The 27,440-nt window shown below is 41.2% G+C and overlaps 1 long non-coding RNA gene across 1 annotated transcript; it reads right to left on the bottom strand.

Annotated features, from left to right (window-relative positions):
• Positions 1–75: 75 nt before the first annotated feature.
• LOC144894644 (uncharacterized) lies at positions 76–27,403 on the bottom strand. Its single transcript, XR_013625306.1, has 3 exons — positions 27,268–27,403; positions 25,151–25,241; positions 76–510 (listed from the first exon to the last, which is right to left on the bottom strand). It is a non-coding gene; the product is annotated as an uncharacterized LOC144894644 (long non-coding RNA).
• Positions 27,404–27,440: the final 37 nt, after the last annotated feature.

A 27,440-nucleotide genomic window follows, 5' to 3' on the forward strand; every position in this document is an offset into this window, starting at 1 on the left:
TCTTGTATCCATAAAAAATAATAAAAAATGCCGGTTTATTCCTACTCCTGATGCAGTGTGAACTCCCACCGTCCACTTCTCCATGATTTGATCCACAGTCTTTTTATTTTTTAAATAGATTTTTTTAAAGCTGATAATACAAATAAAGATATCCAATAACTGAAAGTCATGTTGTGTGTGTCTTCAGTTTAACAAGATGTCTAAATGTATGAAAACCATGGCTTAACTTGGCCCTCTATTACACATTGTTTTACAAACTGTCATCTGCCACCTAATCCCAGAGATTATGTGACTGCATGTGTGTGTATGTTTGTGTCTGTCCCCAGTACCAAAATCCCCAGTTACTTGTGTTTGACAGAGATGACGCAAGAACACGCACACACACATACTTTTACTGTCAATGTCCAATGTCTGTGCCAAATGAACCACTATTATCTCCATGGTGCTCTTCAGTAACTCCCTCATGTGTGTCCTGCTTACATCCTCTCTCTGTCCAGCCAGCACACAATCCTACACAATAACAAGACAATGGAATGGTCAGATAAACAGGAAAGAAGCAGGAGATGTTGCAACATTTTGTGCAAACTACAAATGCAAATGGCAGGTGGTCACAATAGGTCGACATCACATCCATGCATCACAGCAATACCGCTGATTTGATTATGAATAAATGTTTATTTTGTCAGACTCCATAAAAGTATAAACTCAACCAAAATGTTGGACGCTGTGTGCAATGTAAAGCTCGGCAATAATTGACCCCAAAAGTTACAATTCCATGTTTGTTTTCAGCAGAGAAATAGTATACTCTCAACCTTCCTAAAACTGAATTCATCACTGATTTATATTTCCTCAAATAACCTGCACCAGCCATTGTCATGCAAAGGAGATTAGATCAGGCATTAGGTCAATGCTTTATTCATACCATTGGAAATTGTGTGTGACCAGCCTACTAATCGTGGGTTTGTGTGTTTACAACATAGTTCCCCACAACGTTGTAAATCTGTATACTCAGCTTCATGGAAATCTATCAGTGAAAGCCATCAATACAATATTACAATTATTAGTTAATATTCACACACTCATGGGTCACAATTTGGTCACGACAACATAGATAAGATACAAATACATTTTGGTAAAGGTTCCAGTTTATCAATGATTGCTTTAAATTAACTATTAAGGGTGTTGTCAGACAAGAGCTTATTAGCGATATTGAAAAATTATGACGAGATATCTCATTTGGAGAAAAGCTGTCTCGTGAGAACTGGGAAGTAAGTAAAGTAAGCCATCGCTGCAATAAATGATAAATACAGTACAATATGGAAGTGGCCGTGTGCAAGGCATTATTACCAAACTCGGTATTCCTCGCGTTAGCATCAGTGAGTGAGGTATGATGGTTTTCATTCGATGTTGTCAGTTGCTGTATTTATTGTCCAAGCAGAAGCTGTAGTAATTCTACATTACTTCAGAGTTGCTTAAAGGAAAACTGCACTTTTTGCCCAACTCTCACAAACAAGTCAGCATGTGGGAGCTAACAAAAATCCTCAAAAAAGTGCAACAGTGTTGCATATACATAACATACATACATAACTGATCTGTATATTAACTCATTCACTACCAGCCATTATCAAAGATGAGAGCTTCATACTGGTGTCTGGGTATTTTTGCTTTCAAGACCCACAGGCCCACAGTTTTAGGACTTGATAAACAATGAAACAAGGTAAAGAAACTGACTTTTTTATGATGATGAAACAGACTGTTTCATCATAAAAAATAGTTCGTTTATAGCCTTTTTCGGTCTTTATAAATCAGCAGTAGAACTTAGGGTGGTTTCAGCAAAAACACTTGATTTTTACCAAAAAAGCAGAGAAAATTTGCATTTTGTGTAGAGAAGTACATTTTTCCGTTCAGATAAGTCAGATCAACCAACATAGATGTTGGGACTTATACACCCTTAATCACTGACCGATTCTATTTACACACTTTTTGGGGGGCTGAGCACCAATCACTAGTTTCGCTTTCTAGCACACCTTCTACTTTGAACAATTTACGGCCACATAGTCGCTATGTTTAGCAAGGCGCTATCCATACTGAATCCTTTTTAGATCAAAATGGCCATGTACTTTATTGTTTAAGCCTCACATCGGTACGGAAAGAGCATTCTGGGTGCCCTGAATCTGTATTTTTTGAAAACGTCAAGAAATCTGAAAACGCCCGCTTGTCGTTTCCATGTAGACAGCTCTACACAAGAACGATGACATCACCAATACACCACCGCCTGTTTGACCCTCGGCCCACACCGTAGTTTGATTGAAGCATGGTGACTCTGTAGCCACAAGCTGGAGCAAATATGGAGCAGAAATGGAGAAAGAAAAGAGTATTTTGATTGGTAACGTTAGCTTCATAGCCCTGGCAGATAGTTCTTGCAGCAAGACCAATTTGTATCTACTGCTGACTTATCATGGATTACAGTGCTTGCCAGATACTGGAGCAGTGCAGGTATTGTATTGTCATATACAGTGCTACCTTGGCGTGTCCCAACTAACCAGCGTTTTTTGTTTTTTTTTTTTTACATTTTTACATCGCTGCTGATTTTTGCATTGAACTGCCAGCTAAATTTGGATTTACAGCTGCTTGATGGGCTGTCAATGTGATGACCGTGGCTGAAGTCAATTACTGTGCTATTAGCATCGAACTAGCTCAGGAAATATATTCATCACCTCAGTAAAACATATGTACATTATAGCAATCTGATTGATCTTATGTATTATGTATTGTGTAAAACTATGACAGGAGCAAAATCAAACAAAAAGCATTAAATGAATGCCGAGCCACCATCTGGCTTGGTGGACCTCAGAGAGGCCGTGTACAACAAATACTATGTACATTAGCACTGAGTAAAGTCATCAAATCTTACCTTTATGCATTCCCATATAGTATCAGCATTTGGGAGCAAATACGAGGTGAAAGAAAATATATCCAAAATACATCCATCTTTGCATGGGACAATAGTAGACGATGTGTTCAAGGACCATCAAACAAAGCAAGACAAATTAAACATTAAACATTCAATAACTGGGGGATTTCTAACTAATAGTTACAGTATTGTAATCATATAATATTTACTGTAATATAATTATTAGATTCCACCCTTGGGCATCTCTGTGTGGAGTTTGGATGTTCTCCGTGTGCGAGCATGGGTTTTCTCCAGGGTTTCCTCCCTCATTCCAAAAACATGCTAGGTTAATTGGTGACTCCAAATTGTCCATAGGTATGAATGTGAGTGTGAATGGTTGTTTGTTTATATGTGTCCTGTGATTGGCTGGTGACCAGTCCAGGGTGTACCCCGACTCTCGCCTGAAGACAGCTGGGATAGGCTCCAGCACACCCGCCACCCTCATGAGGATAAGCAGTAGAAAATGAATTAATGAATAATGTCATTATCATAAAATAACTTTAATATTTAATCTCAGCCGGCGCCTCTCAAAGTTTTGGCAATTGAGAATGTTTAAGTGAGCACTGTCACGATTGGGCTTCACCCCCTCGTGACAGCTCTTAGTTTTCCTCTTTTCCTCAGTTCCTGGTTCATGCCCTTATTTTGTATTAACTTCCTGTGTTGCTCTGTTCTGTTTTCAATTGCTTTCCATTATCTCCCACACTTGTTTCCCATTATTTGTGTTGCCAATTCAGGTGCACGCTCCTTTCGTTGTTGGGTCATTGCCGTTTTTATGTTGGTCATGCTAGTGGGTTGTGCTGCTGCATAGCATATGCAATGGCTACATTTTTTACCTGCAATTGGGTCCTCATCTCTGCATCCTGGGGTCGATACACTACACGACCATGCCTGAATGTGACAAGCACAATTGAGCAGCAAATAACAAGATGCTGTGTTTATTCTGTTAACACGACTCAGTGTGGTATGCGAGTAGCACACCCTTCTGATGAGTGTATGAAATATAAACCGTGAACATAATAATACAGTAGGCTTATCAATTACTTACATTCACCAAATAATTGTAAGCTAATCCACTTCCTTTTACAAATAAAGAGTAGCAATAAACTAACAATAAAATATGAACACACATTCTCGTTTATCCAGGCTAACAAAACATTAAGAAAAAATTGCCTTTTAGGGACCCACCCCGCAGCATCACAGCTCGGAAGCTGACTTGTTTCCTGCCGGCTTGTCACTGTATTTGGGTGGGGTGTACCCGTCAACAGCACCCCCTGTTGCTCAGTGAGAGCACAAAAAACATGCTTTCACTTTTGAGTCCCCAAATTCCAAAAAAACCCTTAACAACCCCAGAAAAACTTGCTATATATGTTGCTTGTCGCTTTTGTGAAAATATGTAATCAAGGGGGGTTGGAACGTCGCCAGATCTAGCCATAAAATCACCACGTTGGCAACACTGATTGCTGGGCTTCTGTGTAGGTCAGCAGACATTTAGTGTCATCCAATCTAACCTTCAGCTCTGTATCCATCAAAGAATACAGTTCAGGTACAAATGGTACAAGTTCTTGGCATTTCCAATATGCGTGTTTGGGTTAATGTAGTACACACCCAATTTGTTCATTGTCTCCCCCTGGTCAGATCAACTCAGCTGAGACATGACTCAGTGTTCTCTATCACTTAAGCTCACGCACAGCAGCAACTCCTTATGCAGCAACAATCACAAAATTCCTCCATAAGACATATTTTTTGGTTTACAGCAAAACTAAATGTTGACCAAGGTTTAAAGTGACAAGTCTGGCTTGTTTTCATTAGACATGCCAAAATGTATAATGGTTTAAACAATTCCTGATTGCTGTGAGGTAGGGCACAACACCACAACAAACATGACTGTGATAAAGGTCAACCTGTTGACATGCCGTACACATGCAGCTGAAGGCTGGAGGTGTTTGACAAGCTGCATCAGGTCCAGCTAAGGTAAGGTACACGTGGCTTTATGAACACCATATGACGGGAGTAGATGGCTCCATACAACACACAAGACAGCCACAAATCAATGCCCCCTCTCTTTATTGCACTCTAAACACTTTGATTTACATCCACAACACACAGCCTCTCATTGTGGATCACTTAGGAACAAGGGCTATTAGTACTCAGGGCAAGAGGCAAGATAGTCTGTGCACTGACCATAAACTGCCTTTTTTCATGTATTCATCTTAGTCCAACAGTGAAGAATACAATGGCACTTCTCCGCAAAACATTAGATTTACTGGAGAAAAATGAAGCACTTTCAACATAACTTCTTACTGCTGCTTAAGTGTCCCTGGTCTGATGTCATCGAGTACGTTTACATGTAGTCAAAAAACCCAATCATAAACGGAATATTAGCAATAACCCGCTAGCGCACAGCCATGTAAACACATATTCCGTTTTTTTAAACCTGAATGTTACCCCTGGGTTACTCCTTTTCTAACCCGAATATTAGGCCATGTATTTGTATTTGCCATGTATTGTTGTACTTGTAACCATGGCGACACACAAAACTCCACACTTTTGGAGCAAGGGGGAAAGGGTAGCATATGTATGGCATAGCTCGGGCACCTGGCTCCTAGTGTGTTCGCACCAGCGCCAAAGGCAACTACTACCGATCCCAGGCCTCAGATATAAAGCCTGCGTACAATACTTTATTGAGTATTGAGTTGTGGACTCTGATAGAGCAGGTACAAATGATAACCAGCAAACATAGCTTTGTGGTTCTTCCAGAATCTGCTAATCAAATCTTACCTTTATGCATTCCCACATAGTATCAGCATTTGGGAGCAAAAAAAAACCTGCTCCCTGTATGCAAGCGTTTTTGCTCCATGACATGAAAATAAACACAGTTAGGACACTGATAATTTGTAGTAATGTAATGTTGGAAAGTTTGTCGGCTAGTCCAGTTGCATACTAGTCCATGTTCACAAAAAACAGTCCAGTGTGAAATGCCGTTGACGGATTAAAATTTGGGCTGTCAAAGTTAACCTGTTAATGACGTGTTAAAAGAAGTTTACTTTAACTGCAGCAATTTCTTTCACGCGCAATTAATTTGCACACCTCCTGTTTGACCCTCGGTCCACACCGTAGTTTGATTCAAGCACGGTAACTCTGTAGCCAGTAACTGGAGCTTCAAAGCCCTGGCAGATGGCTCTTGTAGCAAGTTTTTTGTATGTACTGTCACTGTTTTTGAGTCATCACGGATTACATCGCCTGCCACACACTGGAGCAGTGCAGGTATTATTTTTATTGTCATATACGTTGCTACCGGGAGGAGTGGTTAGCGAGCAGACCTCACAGCTAGGAGACCCGACTCAAATTCACCCTTGGGCATCTCTGTGTGGAGTTTGCCCATGCATGCATGGGTTTTCTCCAGGGACTCCGGTTTCCTCCCGCATTCCAAAAACATGCTAGGTTAATTGGCGATTGCAAATTGTCCATAGGTATGAATGTGAGTGTGAATGGTTGTTTGCCTATATGTGCCCTGTGATTGGCTGTCCACCAGTCCAGGGTGTATCCAGCCGCTCGCCCGAAGACAGCTGGGATTGGATCCAGCACGGCCGCAACCCTTGGAAGGATAAGCAATAGAAAATGAATGAATGAATACAGTGTTACAATGACATAAGTGTCCCAACTAAACAGTGTTTTTTACATTCTTACATTGCTCTGCTATTTTTGCACTCAACTTGTCATTGTGTGGTGAGTCGGTGTTAAAACAGGAATTAAGGCATAGAAAGAAACTAAACGAGCTGTCACAGTGGCTAACTGCCACATCGTGACAAAACTGCCAGCTAAAAATGGAGTTGCAGCTGCTATTGACGGGCTGTCAATGAGCCCGTAGCTAAAGTCGAGTGTTGTGCTCGCATTAGCCATTTAGCATCAAACTAGCGAGGGGAAGATTTTCAACATCTTGGTAAAACATAGAAACATTATAGCGATTATGATTGATCCTATTTACGATGTATTGTATAAAACTCTTGCGGGAATGAAAAGACTAAATGAATACAGAGCCACCATCCAGCTGGTGGACTTTGTTTTTTAGAGAGGTTGTGTACCACAATGAATTTGAGCTTCACTTTTTTGTCAGGTTAAAATGGACAACAAAAGTGAAAAACAGCATGTAGTAATACCAAACTAAAAGGGGATAGTTTACCAACCATGATAAAGGAATAGCTGATGTACAAAAAAAACAACAACAATAAAGCCTAAATTTCGGCGGAAACCCCACTCACAGTAACATGTTTTCACCACTGTGTTGTGCAGGGATTGGAACACCAATACAAATGAAATAGTTTGTGATGTGATGCTGCAGACATTTAAACATGCACTAACCTCGGTGTAGAATATCAAACAAACAACTTGTAAAAAACTTGTCTATGAAAAGTACATAGGCTAATTTATCTAAATGAGTCAAGCTACCGTATTAGCAATAGTATACTTTGCTGCATCAATGTCATTGTAAGGTATTTTTATGACATAATTGTCATATGACGTAATTTTTAAGAGCATAATTGTGTTGTGTGGGTTGTGTCTAGACCAGGGGTGGGCAAACTTTTTGACTCGCGGGCCGCATTGATATGACAAAATTTACGGGGGGGGGGGGGGGGGGGCAGACTATATATTTTACACGTAACAGTCCACCTGGTATTATTGTATCTGTAAAATTGTCATGCAATCTGCTATTATTATTTATTATTTTATATTTATATTTAAATATTTTAAAAATAATAAAATATTATAATAATTACAATAAAATTAAAATAATAATTATTAAATTATTATTATGTAAAATATGCAAATATAACAATAATATTATATATAATTAATATAATAATTAGCATTAATATAATAATTATAATAATCATAATAGTTCTAATAATAATTATAATTATAATAATCTAATAATCTAATAATAATTATAATTATTATTATTATTATTATGTGCTTGTGTCCCTTTTTTCAGGAGCATTTTGTAAACAACAGACCATGTCAAAAAACGAAATTGATAAAACCATCAAAAGGTTGGCTCAGGCCATGATGCCAGGTTGTATGTTGAGTTTAAATGAAATACTTTGGAAAGATTGGGCGGGCCGTATTCAAACACTTGGCAGGCCGGATGTGGCCCCCGGGCCGTAGTTTGCCCACCCCTGGTTTAGACTGTTGCTTAAGGAGACTAACTTTTAATGGTTTTCTTTGTAAACAAACCCCCACTCTGCTTTGTATGGAAGCCTTGTTTTCTGGGAGCTGCTGTAATCCCTTGATGTTCTGTGATGACCCGTATATAGCAGGATTTGGATTTATTTTATAGTGTAAATGGTTCAATGGTTGTTTCAAAATAGTATTGCAAAGCTATAGCAATAGTATTGCTGGTGACATCTTGGGTGTGAAAGGGCTTTTTAAATCAACCAAAGGTTGGGCAGGCCATTGGGCACACACTTGCACGAAGCCATTCATACTGTGGACTTGGACACGATCCCTCATCCCTCTCCTGGCCTGTGATCAAATAGAACATTTGTGTTTATGCCACTTGTACACTCCTGTATTACCACAGTTTTTCTGATTTCGTGCATTCATTCATTCCTTTTCTACCGCTTAGCCTCACGAGGGTCGATGGGGTGCTGGAGCCTATCCCAGCTGTCTTCGGGCGAGAGGCGGGGTACACCCTGGACTGGTGGCCAGCCAATCACAGGGCACATATAGACAAACAACCATTCACACTCACATTCATACCTATGGACAATTTGGAGTCGCCAATGCTGCCATGCTGAGAGTGTGAGGGGGCGTGAGAGGCTGGTTGACTGTCACTATTACTACCATTTATGAACTTTTTGTGCTTGGTATGCTTGAATACGCTTGTGGGCTCTGCTGCTCTCCAGGTACACAGTATGTTGCATTTCATGGTTTCAGTTTCAAGTTCAGTCCAAGTTCAGTCTGTATAGGACAGCTAAATAAATAAATATGATCAAGTTGGGAGCATGATAGAAAATAATTGAAACCACTGCATGAATTATATGAACAGATCTTTACTACACACACTGTGCTTGTGCCATGGCTTTCAAGTTATATTATGTATATATTAAGGATCGACCGATACATCGGACGGCCGATATATCGGCCCTAGTTCCTGTTTCCATGCCTTTATTTTGTAGCCACTTCCTTTGTTGTTCCTTTCTGTTCGCTAACACCTTGTTTCACGCACCTGCCTGTAATTCTCTGTTCCCTATTTAATTCAGGTGCGCGCTTCTCCCCTCGTTGGTTCATTGTCATTTGTTTGTTTGGATTGCCCGTTTTTTCTGCTGCTGCACAGGAAAATTATCATTCAACAAAGATATTTACCTGCACTTGGGTCCTGCTCTCTGCATACCGGGGTCGCGGCACAATGCCGACATGCCACTACGTCATACATTAAGACTGCCGGGCACAAAGTTTGTCTTACAGGGTATGCAGTATCTGACCGCTATGAGTATTTGACCGCTTTCCCACACTGGCATCTTTTTTCCATCCACGTATGAATGAGGTTTCAAGAGTCCACATGGGAGACAAAAATAGAATTGTGTAAACATGTATCCATGTATCAGCCCTGTGATTGACTCAGCCCATGGTGTTACCTTACGTCAGCTGGGTTAGGCTCCATCTCATCCAACCAGTCACAGGATCAGTGGTACTGAAAATGAATGGATGGATTTCGGGATTCGCTCGTGTATCTCATTCTAAAAAGAGAGCCTGCAGTTGCATTTCCAGCCGTGTGCAACCAACCAACCAACCAACCTTGTTGGAAAACATTAGTCTGACTTCATATTTTACAGCACACTTTCACAGCATGTCTCTGATCAATCCTGCAGCTAAAAAAAATACTGGTCTGTATAGACAGAGATTGGGTCATTTTAATAGGATAATTGTGCGCTGCTTTCAGGGTGAAAATACATTGGTAGTATTCAATTGAAACAGACTGTTTTCTCCTTACTGGGTTGTCCCATTGGATTACAGCTTCAGTCAATTTATAAGGGTGAACTACTTTATTTTAACGATTATTATTTGCAGCTGATTTTACAGGAAGCCTTGCTTATTGGCGTGAATTGAATCCCACACACATCACCACACATGCACAAACAAGGTGTACTGAAAAACAGATGTCTAATGCGGCACTGCCCCCATGTGGCTATGAACATTTCAGTTCATGCTGAAAGACACTGTGTGTGTTTATGTATATGTCAGACATCTTGAGACCAAAACCAGACCACACATAACAATTGACCAACAGTCCCTTTTGTGATGTTGTTGTGACGTTGCTGTGCAGCTCCTTGAACAGTAAGTTGTGTAAAAAGTTGTGAAACAACAGAATTGAGGTCATTTAAGTTGATCTGTAAAGGTTAGTGCATTTTAGGTTCATCTGAAAGCCCAATATACCTAACTTTTTTGTGAGGCGTGTGTAGCATTATATAACCCTTTTTTTTTTAAATTCCATGGAACCTTGGTTCTGTCCGGTTAAGATCTTACTACAACCACAAAACAAATCAATTTTTCCCAGAAGACATAATGTCAATCCAATGAATTCCTTCCACAAAGCAAAAAACAGTCCACAAATATTAACACTAAACACATTTCTATAGTTTGACATGCATGAAACAAAATACATATAAATGATGAATGGAAGGGATAAATAAACATTTAAGTTTATTTTTACCATAAAACAATGTGGAGGTAAACAATGTGTTTTGCCACATATTTCTTCAATTCAATTCACCTTTTTTATCAACATCCTTCAATTTGCAACCTTGGCTCCATTTTTGCAGCCGTAATCAATAAAAAAAAACAGACTTGAGACTTGTGGCATAATTGTGTTAGTAATCAAACAACCTGATGATCTTCTTTCTCTTTGGGCTTTTATCTAAATTATGGTTGCTACAGCAAATCAACCACCTCAATCCAAGCCTGTCTTCTGCATCCGTCTCTCTCACACCAACTACCCTCATGTCCTCCTTCACTACATCCATAAACTTCTACTTTGGTCTTCCTCTACGCCTCCTACCTAGCACGTCTAAGCGTAGCATCCTTCTACCAATATATTCACTATCTCTCCTCAGTGGCACTGTCTCTAGGACAAACAACATGGCTGGTCTCACCACAGTTTTGTTTACCTTTCCTTTCATTTTAGCTCCAACTGTTCCATCCTCCATGTGACTTTCACTTGATGTTTCCTGTTTAATAACACAACAGAGGAGCGCCATATTGTACTAGCCAGAAAATGTACACACATCAACGCTAAATTGTTAACGTGTTAATGTTAACCAAAAAACGAGCTAATATGGGTTGTCCAGATTTTAGAGCAAATGCTAACAAAATACAACAAAGAGTTGATGGCAATCAATGGAAACCTTTTAATAACAGAAATCTTCTTGTCTATGCACTTAGAAAGATGCATTGTGGGGCCCCTCCAATGAACAACCACCCCCATCCCTATTCCCCAGTCTGGTTTTCCACTGTAACATAATGCTGGCCACTATATTATGTTCTTGTTTGTGTGTTTGTGTTTACAATACAGCAGATTGTTGATGTTCCCTGACACTGCAAACCCAAATGCTAGTGGAAGTGTGATTCAGCCTTATCGTGATGCTAGGTGTGCTCTTCTAAAATACTCAAGGCTAACAGGTACATTCATTGAGGGTGCGTGTGACTGTCTTACTCATTATAAATGCAATGAAGCCAGCAGCTCGCTTCATTGAGCAGAGACAAATATAAAAAGCTTATGGGCCACAGGGCTCTGCGCTGTGCAGGCAGCTTGGGACTAAGATGACCATTATCACAGATCCCAAAATCAATAAAGACATTTGAAACATAAAGGGACAGCTGCTGATCCTGCTCCCCTCCATGAATAACAGGACCAGCAGGCTTTTGTTTTAGAGCAGGGATGTCCAAAGTACGATGTAGCTGTTATTTTATTTTTGTCACTTATTTTTCAATAAACAGCATCATGGTACTATGAGGAAAAATAGTGTCATTTCAGTAGCCTCATGTTGAAATGTTAAGGAAATGTTTTTCAAGTCTCAATAATATTCTCAAACAAACAAAACATATAACATAAAAATAAAAACATAAAAGTTGTAACGTTTGAAAAACTACAGTAAAGTCTCGTTATATCGATATCGGTTATATCGAAGTACTGCTTATTACGATACTATTTTCATTTCCCGGCAAATTTCTAGTCTTTTATGATATAATTAGTTCCGTTACTACGATGCCCTTTTCATCTCCCGCCAGCCAATTTGGTCTGCTTATATCGATACAAAAGCAGCTTAAATCAATCTTTGCTTAAGGATTTTAATACCAAAAAAGAACACGGCGAACGGCTGCTTCCAGTCAACTTTATTTTTCACACTTCCACCACCAGAGCGCAGCACACACACCAATTCCCGCACTTCCTGGTTCACAGGTCATGCTCAACCCGCCCCACATAGCTGGCCAAACACATGTTCTATACTATAGAATAATGTAGAGTGCATTATTGCCCACTTTTAATGCAGTTCGGCGCAGGATCAGATATATCGACAGTCCGGTTATATCGATATTTTTTCCGACTCCCGACAATATCGATATAATGAGACTTTACTGTAGCTATGGGAATACAGTCAAAATATAACAAGAATAAAATTTACAATAATCAAGCTGAAACAGTTGGAACATTTAAAAAAAACAGCAGAAATTGAAAACACAAAATTTTATGTGAATAAAGTCCAAATGATACGAGAAAAATTGTGAGGAAAAATACTTTTAGCAGCATACAGTTGTAGCTGTGCTATGAGAAACAAACAAAACAAAATGAAATTTGTTTTTTGGAATCAAAGTGGCCCTTGCGTACTTTCAGTATATGGCCCTCGCTGGAAAAAGTTTAGACAACTGCTGTAGAGTAAAAATGGAAGAAACACAGCTGGTCTGTCAGCAATGTGCTGACACAACAGAGAGACCTGGCAGGATTTGGCGGTCTTGGATCATTTGATTTGCAATTTTACATGATGACATTTGTCTCGTTAAATGAAATTCCACTACAAAAGGGAAGTCAGCAGTGCAGCAGCTCAATCTGAGTACCTCCTTTGACCCTGTCAAACAGGCCTCTCAGCTTCCTGAATAAATATTTTAAATCTTGGTTTTCATCATTAATTTGTTCTGAAATATACATGAACTGAAGTGAATTGTCCCAGAGAAAATTAAAAATGCTAATAAAAATATGCCAATACATCGACAGGGTGAGCCCTAGTCAGCACACAACAGAATAACCCAGCAGGTCCGGCTGGTCCTCCAAATGCTTCAAGAGAATAAGCTCTTTGTTAAAGCGATGAAAAGTGCTTTCCTCTGTCCCCTTCCTTGGATTCATAGAGGAAAAAGGGCAACTTAAAGCCGACCCTGCCAAGATTCAGGCTGTGGTCGAGTGGCCCGTTTCCACATCCAGAAAGCTCCTTCAGAGGTTCCTTGGTTTTGCTAACTTCTACCAATGTTTCATCTGGAATTTTAGTCGGATGGTGGAGACTCTAACCAAGCTCACATCCATTCTGGTGTCGTTCACTTGAACCCCTAAGGCCGACGCTGCTTTCACTAGACTCAAATCACTATTTACTAGTGCTCCTGTGCTTATTCACCCTGTACCTTTCTCTAAATTCTTTGTTGAGGTGGACGCTTCTGACACCAGAGTGGGGGCTATCCCACTCCAAAAAAAGTTCTTAAATTATATTAGAAAGGCAGAAAGTGAACAAATGTAACAGTTACTGATTGTAAAAGTACCAGATGGAGGGGTAGGATTTAATAAGCTTTGCATCTTCCTACTCCTTTTGGGCATGTGGAATTGTGAACTGATTATGTGATGCACTCAATTGTAATCTGATGCATGTTGAAATGAAATAAAACCATTACCATTCCCATATCCTCTCTCAACACTCCACCTCTGGCCAGAAGCTGCACCCCTGTGCCTTCTTCTCACGTTGCCTGAATGCAACTACGACATCAGCAACAGGGAATTATTGGCCGTTGTTGTGGCACTGCAGTAGTGGAGGCACTGGCTGAAGGGCTCAGAACTCTCCTTTGTGCTATTTACAAACCACAAGAACTTGGCGTACCTTTGCACAGCCCAGAGGCTCAACCCCTGACAGGCACAGTGGGCACTCTTTCTCACCAGGTTCAATTTGACCCTCACTTTTCACACAGGCTGCCAAAATGGCAAGCCGGATGCCCTCTCCTGGCTTTTCTGCCTAGCCAGTTTAGGACACACACCACGAGACCATCATTCCCAGATCTTTGGAGCTCTCCAATCTCTCTGCAATCAAACCTCCACATCTCATCTCCTTCAGGAACGTAAAGGACATTAATGTTGACACTCTCTGCACCGCAATTTCCCAGATTTTCTTTCCAACCCTGACGATCTCACAGCTCTTTACAACACTGGTTTAAACAACATCCTCAACTCTATTGCCCCACTGAAAACTCGAACAGTTTCTTTTTCATCATCAGAACCTTGGTACACCCCTGAACTCCGGACAATGAAATCTAAAGGGAGACAACTGGAACGGCTTTACAAAAAAACTGGACTCACGATACACAAAAACATTTACAATACCCACATTCTCCAGTACAAAGATGCCATTGCACACAGTAAATCTGCTTATTACTCTGGTCTCATCACATCCAACAAAGGAAACACCAAATCACTTTTCTCATTACTCAACAAGATCCTCCAGCCTCCCCACCCCCCCCCCCCCCCCACACACACACTTTTACTCAATTGACCCCTGTAACTCATTGATGCTATTCTTCAATGACAAAATAAACTCCATTCATCAGCACCTCTGTTCACAACCTCCTCCTCTCCCCACACCCGAACCCTTTCTCTACAGTCTACCTTTTTCCTCCTTTGAACTCCCCAATGCCTCTGAAATATCTGACCTCATCCACAAATCCAAGCCCTCCACATGCCAGCTGGACCCCATCCCCACAGTCCTGGTCAAATCCTGCCTCCTGTCTCTGAGTCACAAACACTCCTCCATGAATCACCACCTTATCGTGGTGGAGGGGTTTGAGTGCCCGAGTGATCAGAGGAGCTATGTTGTCTGGGTCTATATGCCCCTGGTAGGGTCTCCCAAGGCAAACAGGTCCGAGGTGACGGGACAGACCAAGAGTGATTCAGAAGACCCATATGAACAAAAGCAAGAGGAGGAACCGTACCTCGGCTGGATTTGAGATACCGGGTCGTCACCCTGGAGCTAGGCCAGGGGGAGGGGCTCGCAGGCGAGCGTCTGGTGGTCGGGCCTTCACCCGTGGGGCGAGAGGTTGAGATATTCCGACTAGACATAGTCAGACTCACCTAGACCCACAGTTTGGGTTCTGTTGGAGTCAGCCTCGGTGAACGAGAGGGCCATTTCTCTACGCCTTTGGGCTGGGGAAAGGGTCCTGACTGTCATTTGTGTGTACGCGCCAAATGGCAGTTCGGAGTACCCGGCCTTCTTGGAGTCCATCAGGGGGGTGCTGGAGAGCACCCCATCTGGTGACTCCATCGTTCTACTGGGATACTTCAACGCCCAGCTAGTGGGGCATATTGCTGAAACAATCTTTCACTTGGTGATACAAGCACCAAAATTGGCACACTTGTGCAATAGAACCTCCTTTTTCAAAAAAGTACGATATCCAACTTCAAATACAAAATAGCTGCCATTTTTCAAGATGGTCGCCATTTATAGTTCGAAATCGTATTTGCACTAAAATAATGACAAAATAATGTCATTGTGATAATCTGTACATCAAAATATATGTTTCTGGACACAAGGAAGCCAATTATGTATTCAAAATGTCAATATCATCAATTGTTATAGCCATATAATGACAATGATTTGACTTTTATGTGCATAAATGTCTCAGTTGAACTGAATTTAGCCTGAATCATTGTTTTACTCTTTACATTTGCAGGAACACAGTTGTGTGCAGTTCAGAGTGTAGCGATAACATTTGCATGGGCCCCGACATTCACCAGTGCAGCGGCATTTGGTCAGCTGCTGGCAGGACTGATCAATGCGTGGAAGGGTTGACCACAAAACTTCCCAGGATTACCCTTGCTTTCTCCAGCCCCAGTTGCCAGGGCTTTCAGAATGCATTTGGCAGACCGTTGCTTGGCCCCATGCAGGCAGCTTGGAAGGTTGATCGTTTGACATGCTGAACAAGTGAATAACTTGTTGGTGGGATAGATAGTGACAACTAATTTTTCAAGAAAGTCAAGGTCGGCATCTTCTATGGTAGGTGGGTACTGGCTGAGTTTCCTGAACACTGGGCTCACCTCAGGACAAACTGCCCATGTTTGCCGTGCTGTTGTCTTGCCTCTACCTCGAAATGCTGACACAACATCACAGCCAGTGAAGGCATGAAAGAAGAGCATGCCACTGGATTTCTCTGGGCCGAGGTTCCTCACCAAGTCATGAATTGGGAACCGTCTAATGGACTGCCCCTGGCCGAATTCAACCCAAAACTTTCCAAGCCAGCGTCCTGAAGACTCGCAAAGACCCAAACTGCTATGACAAGAATGTCTGTGTCACATGCTTTGATCAACAAAGACTTTGTCTGCTGCTTGGCTGCATGGAGGGCATGTGTGAAAATCCTGGAGTCAGCCTCTTCATGATTGCAAGGTTGTAGGCTTTCAAAGTTGATGGGTTTGTTTGACAAGACCTTCTCCCCTTTGGTCCCCTACCCCTAGCCCAATCGTTCATCCAACGCCATTTAGATCCCGTGCGATCTGTACACCTTGCGGGTAACTAAAGCCCCATTACCCTTGGCTCGGCTTTCCCGCGCTGGCACACCCTGTCTATTCAGGCGCAACTATCTAACAACTACACTTCTATACTAGTTGAGATGCATATTAGATAGCATTTGGGACACTTATTTATACTAAGTTGCCTATTTAATTCTACAACAGTTAGTAATTATAACAACTACACTTAGTACACTACAAGCCGACGTTGAACCCCATGCTGAGTTTCACAGCAGTGATGTCACCAGTGTGCCCTGGTTGTGCTATGACATGAGGTAATACAAACCAACAACATTAATATTTGAAAGTTAATGTAACAAATAGGACAGTTTGGACTGTGTAGCAACTACCTTCTCCAGCACCTTGGAGAGGAAGGGGAGGTTGGAGATAGGCCTGTAGCTACCGAGGGCTTCCGGGTCCAGAGTTGGCCTCTTCAGGAGGGGAGTGATGATAGCGGGTTTGAGAGCTGGCGGAACATGACCAGCCTGTAGGGAGAGATTTATGACATTGGTTATCAGGGGACCAATGGCGCCGATGTTAGCCTTCACCAGGGCTGTGGGGAAGGGATCCAGGGCATAGGTGGAGCTCTTCATCCTCCCGATGATGCGCTCCACCTCTCGCTGTGAGGTGTTTAAGAAACAGCAGAGAGTCTGGGTGACTTCAAGCTGTGGGACGACAGCTGGAGCAGGGGGAGTAGAGGAGCCAGGGAGGAGAGAGCAAATGCCATCAACCTTACTCCTAAAGAAAGACATGAAGTCATTGTACTGCTTCTCTGTGGTCTCTCTGTGTATCTGGGTTTGGCGCTTGGGTTTAGAATGAGGGGAGGGGAATAGCATCTCCATGGACACTGCCATGTGGTCCGACACACCCAGGTCGTACACCAGCAGGTTGGTAATGGGGGCAGCGGAGTCAGTAATGACTAGGTCGAGGGTGTGCCCCCTGGAGTGTGTAGGTACATCCACATGCTGTGTTGGATTGACACTGTCCAGCAGTTGTAACAACTCAAATGCAGAGTGACAGGAGTTTAAGTTGTTTGATGGTTGGAAGACACGCTGGAGTGCTGGAGCAGTTAAATTTCAGCAGCTGCAAGAAGGAATATTGCCGCATTTCGGTGGAGGGAGGTCCAATGATGCTAACGTTAGCTGCTGGCCGTGGACTAGTAACGTTCGCATGAACACAAAGGTGGAGAACCGGGACAGCCAGGAAGGTCCACAGCATGGCAGGGAGAGCCAGGACCTAGGGATGTTGGATTGTCGTGGAACAAGACAGCGGGAACACCCGGACGATGATCCCTGACACCGGCCGCTGTAGGGAGGGCACAGCAGCAGAAAGGTAGTACAGCCGTCTGTCAGTGTCAGACCCGGCTTAAGGCTAAAAAAATCAACAATATCCGCAGTGAAGTGGCAGAAGTTGTAGAAAGAATAGCCAAAGCTGTAGTTTAAAATAGCAATAAAAAACAACTAGTTAGGCAGGGAGAAGCAGCGACAAGCAACGGCAGCATCCTCTCACCATTACCCAGAATGCCCCAGAATCAATAGTCACCTCGCGAGACCATCTCTATCACTGTTTTGCTAGCCACAATGCCATTGTCACTGCCATCTGACACATCAATGCATTCATTCTTTTGTCTGTATAAAGCAAATAGCTACCTGCTGACACCTACAGATATGGAAGTGTATTACATCGTGATTCTGCCGATCACTACGAGACAGCACAGACACTCGACAAAAGCACACATTATTTGCCAATAATAATTTCCCACAGCACACCAGACAATCCCTCACAGCACACTAGTGGCTGAGAAACACTGCTCTATATAACGTCTGTGTATTGCTTGTTCACAGACACTTGGTCAGAAGCAGAAACACAGAATTCCAAGGACAGTGACAGGGATTGTGCCTCAGTACACCGTGCATTTGATTTGAAATATGTGTGTTTAGGTGGAGAGTTTCATCCTTGTATAGTGTAATGGTATAAGATGAGAATGTGAAATGAAAAGCTAACGCAAGACAGGACAGAAGATATTCCTCTCATCAGTACAATGACAGCTATACCTGTACACAGACACCGTAAGTATTAGACACAAATCATTTCAACCAATCCTATTTTCCTATCCCATTTCCCAATTCACTTTCAGCGTTCATTTAATGGGTTTCATAGAAATATATCATTTACCATTGAGGAATCCCAGCTAGAAATTACACATATTTTCACATGCTGACCTTTATTTCACCATCACTTATCCAATTAACTTTCTGCAGGACTTAGCACCTAACAGCTGCTGCCCTTTAAATATCAAGCCATCTCAGTAATTTTCTCTTTCAAATCTACAATCACTTTAATCACCTCCCCCACACATTCTCTCACAAGTTCCAGTGAAGTTAGCACAGTAGAAACTCCCCACTCACACACCCCTACAGTGGCGCCATTTGGACTGCAACCAAAATACGCTACATCCAAAAATACTTTAAAAAATACCAAAATACAAAATTCTCTGGTTCTACCATATCTTACTTATTGTGTGGTAATATAAGTACCCTGTGGTACCCTGTTATTACCCTGAGGTAATACAGGGTAATAACTATAAAAGCAATCTTCACTCGCTAAATGTACTGCAAAAAAGGTCAGTCAGGATAATTCATAATGCCGCCTACAGAGAACATACTAACTCCTTATTTCTAAAATCACAAATACTTACATAGTATATAGTTAACCTTCAAACAGCTAAAATAATGCATAAGGCTAAAAATAACCAATTACCTAAAAATGTCATCCAATACTTCTCTACAAGAGAGGAGAAATATGATCTCAGAGAAGAAATAAATTTGAAACAGCTCTCGTGCAGGTTTGCAATCAGTATTGCACATCTCTCTCTTTTCTTTTTCAGGGTGGTGCAGGGTGGTCACTGGCTTTTAGCAGAGTATGCTAGGACTACGTTAAAAAGTCATAGCATTTCAGTATGTGGAATCAAACTATGGAATGGATTGAGTAAAGACCTCAAACAATGCACAACAATGAGCCGATTCAAGAAACAATACAAGCAGTTGATGTTTGCTAAATACAAGGATCTTAAACCAGTCATGATGTGCTATACATCTTCTTCCTACTCCTTTTGGACATGTGACGCGCTTCTGTGAACTGATTATGTGATGCACTCAATTGCAATCTGATGCATGTTGAAATGAAATAAAACCATTACCATTACCAAATATTCTGGAAAAACGAGCATTTCTCAAACACTAATTCACACCAAACGGTACCTTATAGAGGCCAATATTTTTCACCATAAATATTGTGAGATTATACAAGCAAGTGGTCCTGGGGTTACATACAGTGTTTCCTCTAAGCTATACCTCTGCTCAGTTGCTCAGTGCTCTTGCATTCTCTGCCAATCCTTGCTTTGCATAAAATACATTTCAATCTGAACTCTAAATGAAATAAACACGTTGAAATGTATACTTTACCATATTTACCATTTTGCAATGCAACTCAGTGGTAACAACTTATAACACACACAATCATTGTCCAGTCAATGATGAGACTGTTGGTACAGCGTTACTTAGTGCATGCTGCTCATTTACAGGTCAGCATATAGTTAATGCCGCAGCACTGTTCTTAGGGTTCTGTTCTTTTGAGGTGTATAAGGTCTTTGCGGGTATGTTGGGACAGAAGAACAAAAGGTGAAACTGGAGCCAAAGAGAAAGGCGCAAGCCAGTTTTTGTGTGGAGTATGGTCTGAGTGTGCATGTTTTACTTCCATGGTTTTATTTTGATGGCCGCATGTACCGGATACAGGTAGTGCTGGTGTTGCAGAAGGGAGCGTAAGCATGATCTCCCCGTGCGTGCATGGGTTTTCCTCCCACATTCCAAAAACATGCATGTTAGGTTAATTGGTGACTCCATAGGTATGAATGTGAGTGTGAATGGTTGTTTATCTATATGTGCCCTGTGATTGGCTGGCGACCCGTCTAGGGTGTACCTTGCCTCTTGCCCAAAGACAGCTGGGATAGGATCCAGCATAACCATGACTCTAGTGAGGATAAGTGGCATAGAAAATGGATGGATGACTGTTTGTGTACTTGTGTTTTGCTTGTATGCCTTTTGCTACAGTGTTTTTGTTACTGTGTTCTGCCTAGTGTTATTTTTTCCTAGCAACCTCTGTTTATTTGTACTTTTACCCTGTGTGGACTCTTTTTGTTAATAAACATTTTGTTGTATTTCCTGCCTCCGCATCTTTGGTTCCAGGCCAGATCGTTGTTATTGACATGCTCCACTGTACTGAGATGGATCTAAAATTTATTCCAGATAAACAATATTACCATTTCTTTCAAATATTGTTCACAAATCTGTTTAAATGTTTGATAGTGAGCACTTCTCCTTTGCTGAGATGATCCATCCCGCCTCACTGGTATACACATCAAGATGCTGATCTGACATCATGATTAGTGCACAGGTGTACCTTATGCTGGCCAAATTAAAAGCTTCACCTGCGTATACGAGTTCCCACTGATATCCAGCAACTTCACAAAAGAGGAGTGGACCAACATTCCACAGGCCACAATTGACAATCTGATCATTCTATGCGAAGAAGATGTGTTGCACTGCATGAGGCAAATGGTGGTCACACCAGATACAGGTTCTGAGTCCCCATGCCCCCACTAAAGCAAAAAAAAAGCACATTTCAGGGTGGCCTTTAGTTGTGGACAGTGTAAGACACACCTGTGCACTAATCATGGATGTCAGATCAGCATCTTGATGTGCACACCAGTGAGGTGGGATGGATTACCTCAGCAAAGCAGAAGTGCTCACTAGCACACATTTAGACAGATTTGTGAACAACATTTGAAAGAAATGGTAATATTGTTTATCTGTAATGAATTTTAGATCTTTAAGACCATCTCGTGAAAAATGGGCAATAGCAAAAGTGTTGCATTTATATTTTTGTGTGTGTATATACGTATGTACTATATACTATATATTAGGGCTGTCAAAGTTAATGCGTTAACGTAAGTTGCCTTTTTTTGATGCACTATTAACGTGCACTCCTCCTGTTTGGCCCTTGGCCCCCACCGTAGTTTCATTGACGCATGTATTCTTTCAAATGAATGTCAGTCAGAACAGATCAATGCTTTGATTTCATGTTTCAAGGTAGAAAAAACAGACTTGCAGACGTACGTTGACAAGAACAAGGTAATTGACGATTTTATAGATACAATGTACAGCTTAAGTTTGTTTCCCAAAATCACCAGACCAAGTAGAATAACAGACCATTGTGCCACTCTTCATCAATGACTTTGATAACAAAACCACTAGTGGGCTTCTAATCAAAGACATTAGCGATCATCTTCCAGTGTTTACAATTTATAACCATCATTACAACAACCAATGGAAACTACAAAGACTGTCCAAAGACTACGTTCAGAAGACAGAGTCAACACTTTCATGAAGGATCTAGTGCAGAGGTCAGCAACCCACGGCTCCAGAGCCGCATGTGGCTCTTCAGCGTCTTTGTTGTGGCTCCCTTCGCAATGCTCAAGTTTTTTATTTAACAATCTTCAATCTTCAATCTGAAAAAAATCGGACTTTCTGTGAGACCGTATACTAGGAAGAGTACTTGATCAACTCCGCTTTTTCTCCTCTGAACTACTTTGATACCCCAAAATTCCCTCCGAATCTGGCAGTCAATCAAAATCTTGGGAGACTCGCAATTTGCTGTGGATGTGAGAATGTTGCTACACAGTTCTTCAGGCATCAGGTATTGAGGTTTAACCAAGATGATACTGTATGAGTTGGCTTCCATTACACATGTACACTGCGCTTCTATTTGCTGTATTCTCCTGTTAAAACTAGTTAAAATAAAGACAGATTCAAACTTTTAGATTCAGATTCAAAGATTATTAGCTATTGTTTTTAAATTATGTTTTGCGGCTCCAGCCTATTTTTCTTTCGTGAGCAAGGGGGGAAAATGGCTCTTTTGATCGTAAAGGTTGCCGACCCCTGATCTAGTGGAACAAAAATGGGAGTGTGTGTACAGTGCCAAAGACGTGGATGAAGCATACGAACACTTTCTACATACTTATATGAAGCTGTATGATAAGAACTGTCCCTGGAGAGAAAAGTCAAAGAAGCAAAAGAAAAACAACCAGCCATGGATGACAAAAGGCCTTACTAATGCTTGCAAGAAGAAGAACACACTATACAGGAAATTCATCATTCAACAGACTAAAGAATCAGAAAGAACATATAAGACTATAGTAAATAAGTTGACAAGAGCATGTAAGAAGGAATATTACAGCCAACTATTAGACAAGCACAAAAACATTATTCGAGCAACCGGGGGCATACTAAATAGTATTATCAGGAAAAGTAAGAAGAAGACAGACTACCCTAATTATTTCATGGTGGGAAACACCTCTAATGATGATATGGATGAGACAGTTGAAAGGTTCAATAACTCCTTTGTCAATATTGGTCCCAAACTAGAAGAAGGGATTCTGAAACAAAGGACAAGCGAGGAAAGGAATGAAACAATTGAAAGGAATCCTAATTCTATGTTTCTGACAGATGTAACAAAAAAGGAAATCATCGACATTGTCAAAAATTGTAAAGCAAAAACATCAACTGATTGTAATGGAATCGAAATGGACACCATAAAAACGGTAGTTAACGAGATCGTAGAACCGCTGATGTACATCAGCAATTTATCTTTTCAGACCGGAAGATTTCCCCAAGAAATGAAAACAGCTAAGGTTGTTCCAACCATTTTTAAATGGTGATAAACACCAATTTACAAACTATCGGCCAGTCTCCTTACTACCACAATTCTCCAAAATTATTGAGAAGCTACAACAGGCTGGATAAATTTATTAATGCGAACAAATTACTATCAGAAAGTCAGTATGGATACAGAGCTAACATTTCTACCTCCATGCCACTGATCAAAATTACGGAGGAAATCACTAACGCTACAGATCATAGGAAGTGTGCAGCCACAGTATTCATGGATCTGACAAAAGCCTTTGATACAATCAATCATGACATCCTAATAACTAAATTAGAAAGGTACGGAATAAGAGGATTAGTTCTGAACTTGGTCAAAAGCTACTTAGCTGACAGGAAGCAATATGTAAAGCTAAGAGAATACACATCTGCAAGTTCATATATTACGTATGGAGTTCCCCAGGTGTCAATACTGGGACCAAAACTGTTCAACTTGTACATCAATGATATCTCCAAAGTTACGAAAGACTTAAAGCTGGTATTATTTGCGGATGATACCACTGCTTTTTGTTCTGGAGGGAGTACAGATGAAAGGTCATTAGAAAGGTCAGAGAAGAAATGGTCACACTAAAAGATTGTTTGATGATAATAGATTGTCCTTGACCCTAAGTAAAACTAAAATCATGCTGTTTCGTAACAGCAGAAAGGACACGCACCAGCAAATACAAATAGACGGTGTGGACATTGAAAGGGTGAAGGAAAATAAATTTCTGGGATCACAATAGATGAAAATATGAGCTGGAAACCTCATATTACAAATACACAACATAAGGTGGCCCGAAATACTTCAGTATTGAAATTTGTTCTCAATCAGAAATCACTCCACACTCTTTATTGTTCTCTGGTTCTACCATATCTTACTTATTGTGTGGAAATATGGAGTAATAACTATAAAAGCAATCTTCATTCGCTAAACGTACTGCAAAAAAGGTCAGTAAGGATAATTCATACTGCCGCCTACAGAGAACATACTAACTCCTGATTTCTAAAATCACAGAGAACATACTAACTCCTTATTTCTAAAATCACAGAGAACATACTAACTCCTTATTTCTAAAATCACAAATACTTAAACTTGCTGATATAGTTAATCTTCAAACAGTTAAAATGATGCATCAGGCTAAAAACAACCAATTACCAAAAAATGTCACCCAATACTTCTCTACAAGAGAGGAGAAATATGATCTCAGGGAAGAACTAAATTTGGAACACTTATGGTCGTTTTAGTTGTAGATCACAGAACCAGGTCACACAGCTCTCGTGCAGGTTTGCTATCAGTATTGCACATCTCTCTCTTTTCTTTTTCAGGGTGGTGCTGGTGACTTGCTCACTGGCTTTTAGCAGAGTATTAAAATGCGTTAAATCTCCCTTTTGAATATGCGCCTTGAACAGCTTTAGTTTGTTGACGAACGCAAACACACTTTGCACCAGGTCAGGCAGTATTTTTAACTTACCCTGGAGGGTCAGGTTCAGTCTCTCCAAGTGACGCAGCATGTTGACTAAAAATGCCAGATCCATAATACACTCACCGTCTGAGAGCTCGGGATAGTCCTTGTCCTTCTCTTCCATGAACAATTTCACTGCATCCAAAAGCTCAAAAAAGCAAAAGAGTACCTTGCTTTTTGACAGCCACCTCACAGTCCAGTGCAGCGGCAGGTCATCTGGAAGCCCTTGGTCCAGCTCAGCGATGAGATTCCTGAATTGCCTGTGGTTAAGCGCATGTGTGCGGATGTAGTTTACGATTTCCATCACAGGCTAATGACGTTTTGTAAATTCAATGATTTAGACACGAGTTGCTCCTTGTGGATGATGCAGTGTAAATTCCAAAAGTCTGGAAATGTTTGATCAGCTTTGCACAGGACCACAAGCCCGTTCACGGATCCGATCAAGGCAGCGCTCCATCCATGACTATTGCAGTTAGTTTAGGTTTGAGCAGATTTGCTTTTGCAAATGCCGCCATCATTGTTTCTTTCACATGCCAGGGGTTCTGTTTTTTAATGTCTGACATGTCTGACTCTTGTTGGGTCATCGACCGGGGATATGGTGTACACCAAACCACCACCTTTTGGTGCTTTCACGACTCTGTAGACGACAGTGCGCCTTGTGCGCTCAAGTTCTGCAACAACACCAACTGTCCCTCTGTCAACGGGGCGTCTCGAACATGCTGATCGTGATTGTTTTTCCTGCATTCAGCCTCACTCTTCAGTTTCTCTCGACGCTTTCGAATACAATTTGGAACCAAGCCTGATGCTCCTGAGTCAATTCGTGGACATGACTATGCACAGGGTCCTGGACTCTTCCCAACAGGAAGTCAACTGGGAGTCTGGGCTCCTGCTCAAACATCAAGGAAAACAGGGACTCTCCAGTGGACTGATGGGGGGTGGTGTTATAAGAGTACAGCAGCTGCTTGTTGAAGAGCACTGATTGTCCAACTGTGACCAGCCAGACAGAGCTAACACAGCTGATTGTGTTGCCTCAGCCTTTTTTTCGTGGAGCGCCTTCTGTAATGGCCGTGGAAGGGAGGTACCAGGGATACTGGCGAGACAATGTGCCAGCATTCCTGTTGCTCTCCCAGAGCGGTACTTTATTTTGAACTATATTTTGTTCAATGGCTCCGAGCTTTGCAGTAGACAAGTAGCTAAGCGAGTTGTTGTCTGTGTAGACAACACACTTGTGACCAAGGAGATACTCCCTGAATTTGTCAGTCATAGTTCACCATATTGCGCTCAGTGGGCCTCAGTCCACAGCTGGCGTAGGCTACGGGCCTCACCTTCCCACCTTGCTCTTGTGACAACACAGCCCTAAGGCCACCATGACTGGCATCAACCTCCAGAATAAAAGGGAGGGAGAAATCTGCATATGCCAATGATGAGCTTGGTTTTCCTCCTCTGGCAGTTGTCACCGATTGCACATTCCAATCTTTTCCTGGTTTTGGAGGTCCCAAGCTCAGCAACCAACTTGTGAAGGGGAGCTGCCACCCTTGCAAAAACCCTCCACAAAGCGACGGTAATAGCTCACAAAACCAAAATAAATCGCAGTTCAGAAACAGTAGTGGGCGGTTTCCAGTTGGCTACCACTTCGACCTTACTTGGATCAGTAGAGACACCCTGGTCTGAAATCACATTGTTCCAACTTTGTTGGAAGGAGGCACACTTGGACAGCTTCACCTTGAGATTTTCGGACTGCAAACACTTCCACAAAGACAAATCGCATTAAACATTCAAAAACTGTAGAAATAAAGAAGAATAAATAAAACTGTAATATAATGATTAATTTCTATGTATTTCAATGCGTTTTAAAATAATTTGGACAAAATGTTTTATCACTATTGCCCTGTGTTTTAGGTATTTTCGTTTGTACTTTTCATGAAGGAAAGGTGCATTGAGGCAATTCTTAATAATAATAATAATAATAATCCTATCTGAATGTTCCTAAATAAGCTTTTTACTCAAATTTAAAACCATATCATCAATAAACATCTTATTTTGAGCTGACACAAATAAACAAAAACATGTTCATGTGAGAGGTCTCACTTGCTCACATTTTGTATTTGCTGAACGTTTGTTGGCAAGTTTTAGAGCTGATATGTTAATAATAAAGAAAATAATAATACTAATAATAATGCTTGCTGACTGTTTTTTTTAAAACCTGATTGGCCCATGCCTAAAAATTAACCAATGATTGACTGACAGAAATACAAGAAAATATATTTAAAAAAGAAATCCATCTACCTTAAGTAAGTTGTCTGTGATTGACAGGAAAGTGAAATACATTTTCTTTCATGAAGACAATCAGAGACCTGACCAAAAACCAGACTGACGTTTGCCTGCAGGCTTTCAATACAAATTCAGGACAAAAGAGAACAACTGTTCTCAAAATACAAGTTTCTTGTCGACATCTAAAT

This window comes from Doryrhamphus excisus, linkage group LG22, assembly GCF_037039965.1.
Source record: "Doryrhamphus excisus strain RoL-2023G ecotype Guam linkage group LG22, RoL_Dexc_Guam_v1.1, whole genome shotgun sequence".
In the NCBI taxonomy this organism is placed as follows: Eukaryota; Metazoa; Chordata; class Actinopteri; order Syngnathiformes; family Syngnathidae; genus Doryrhamphus; species Doryrhamphus excisus.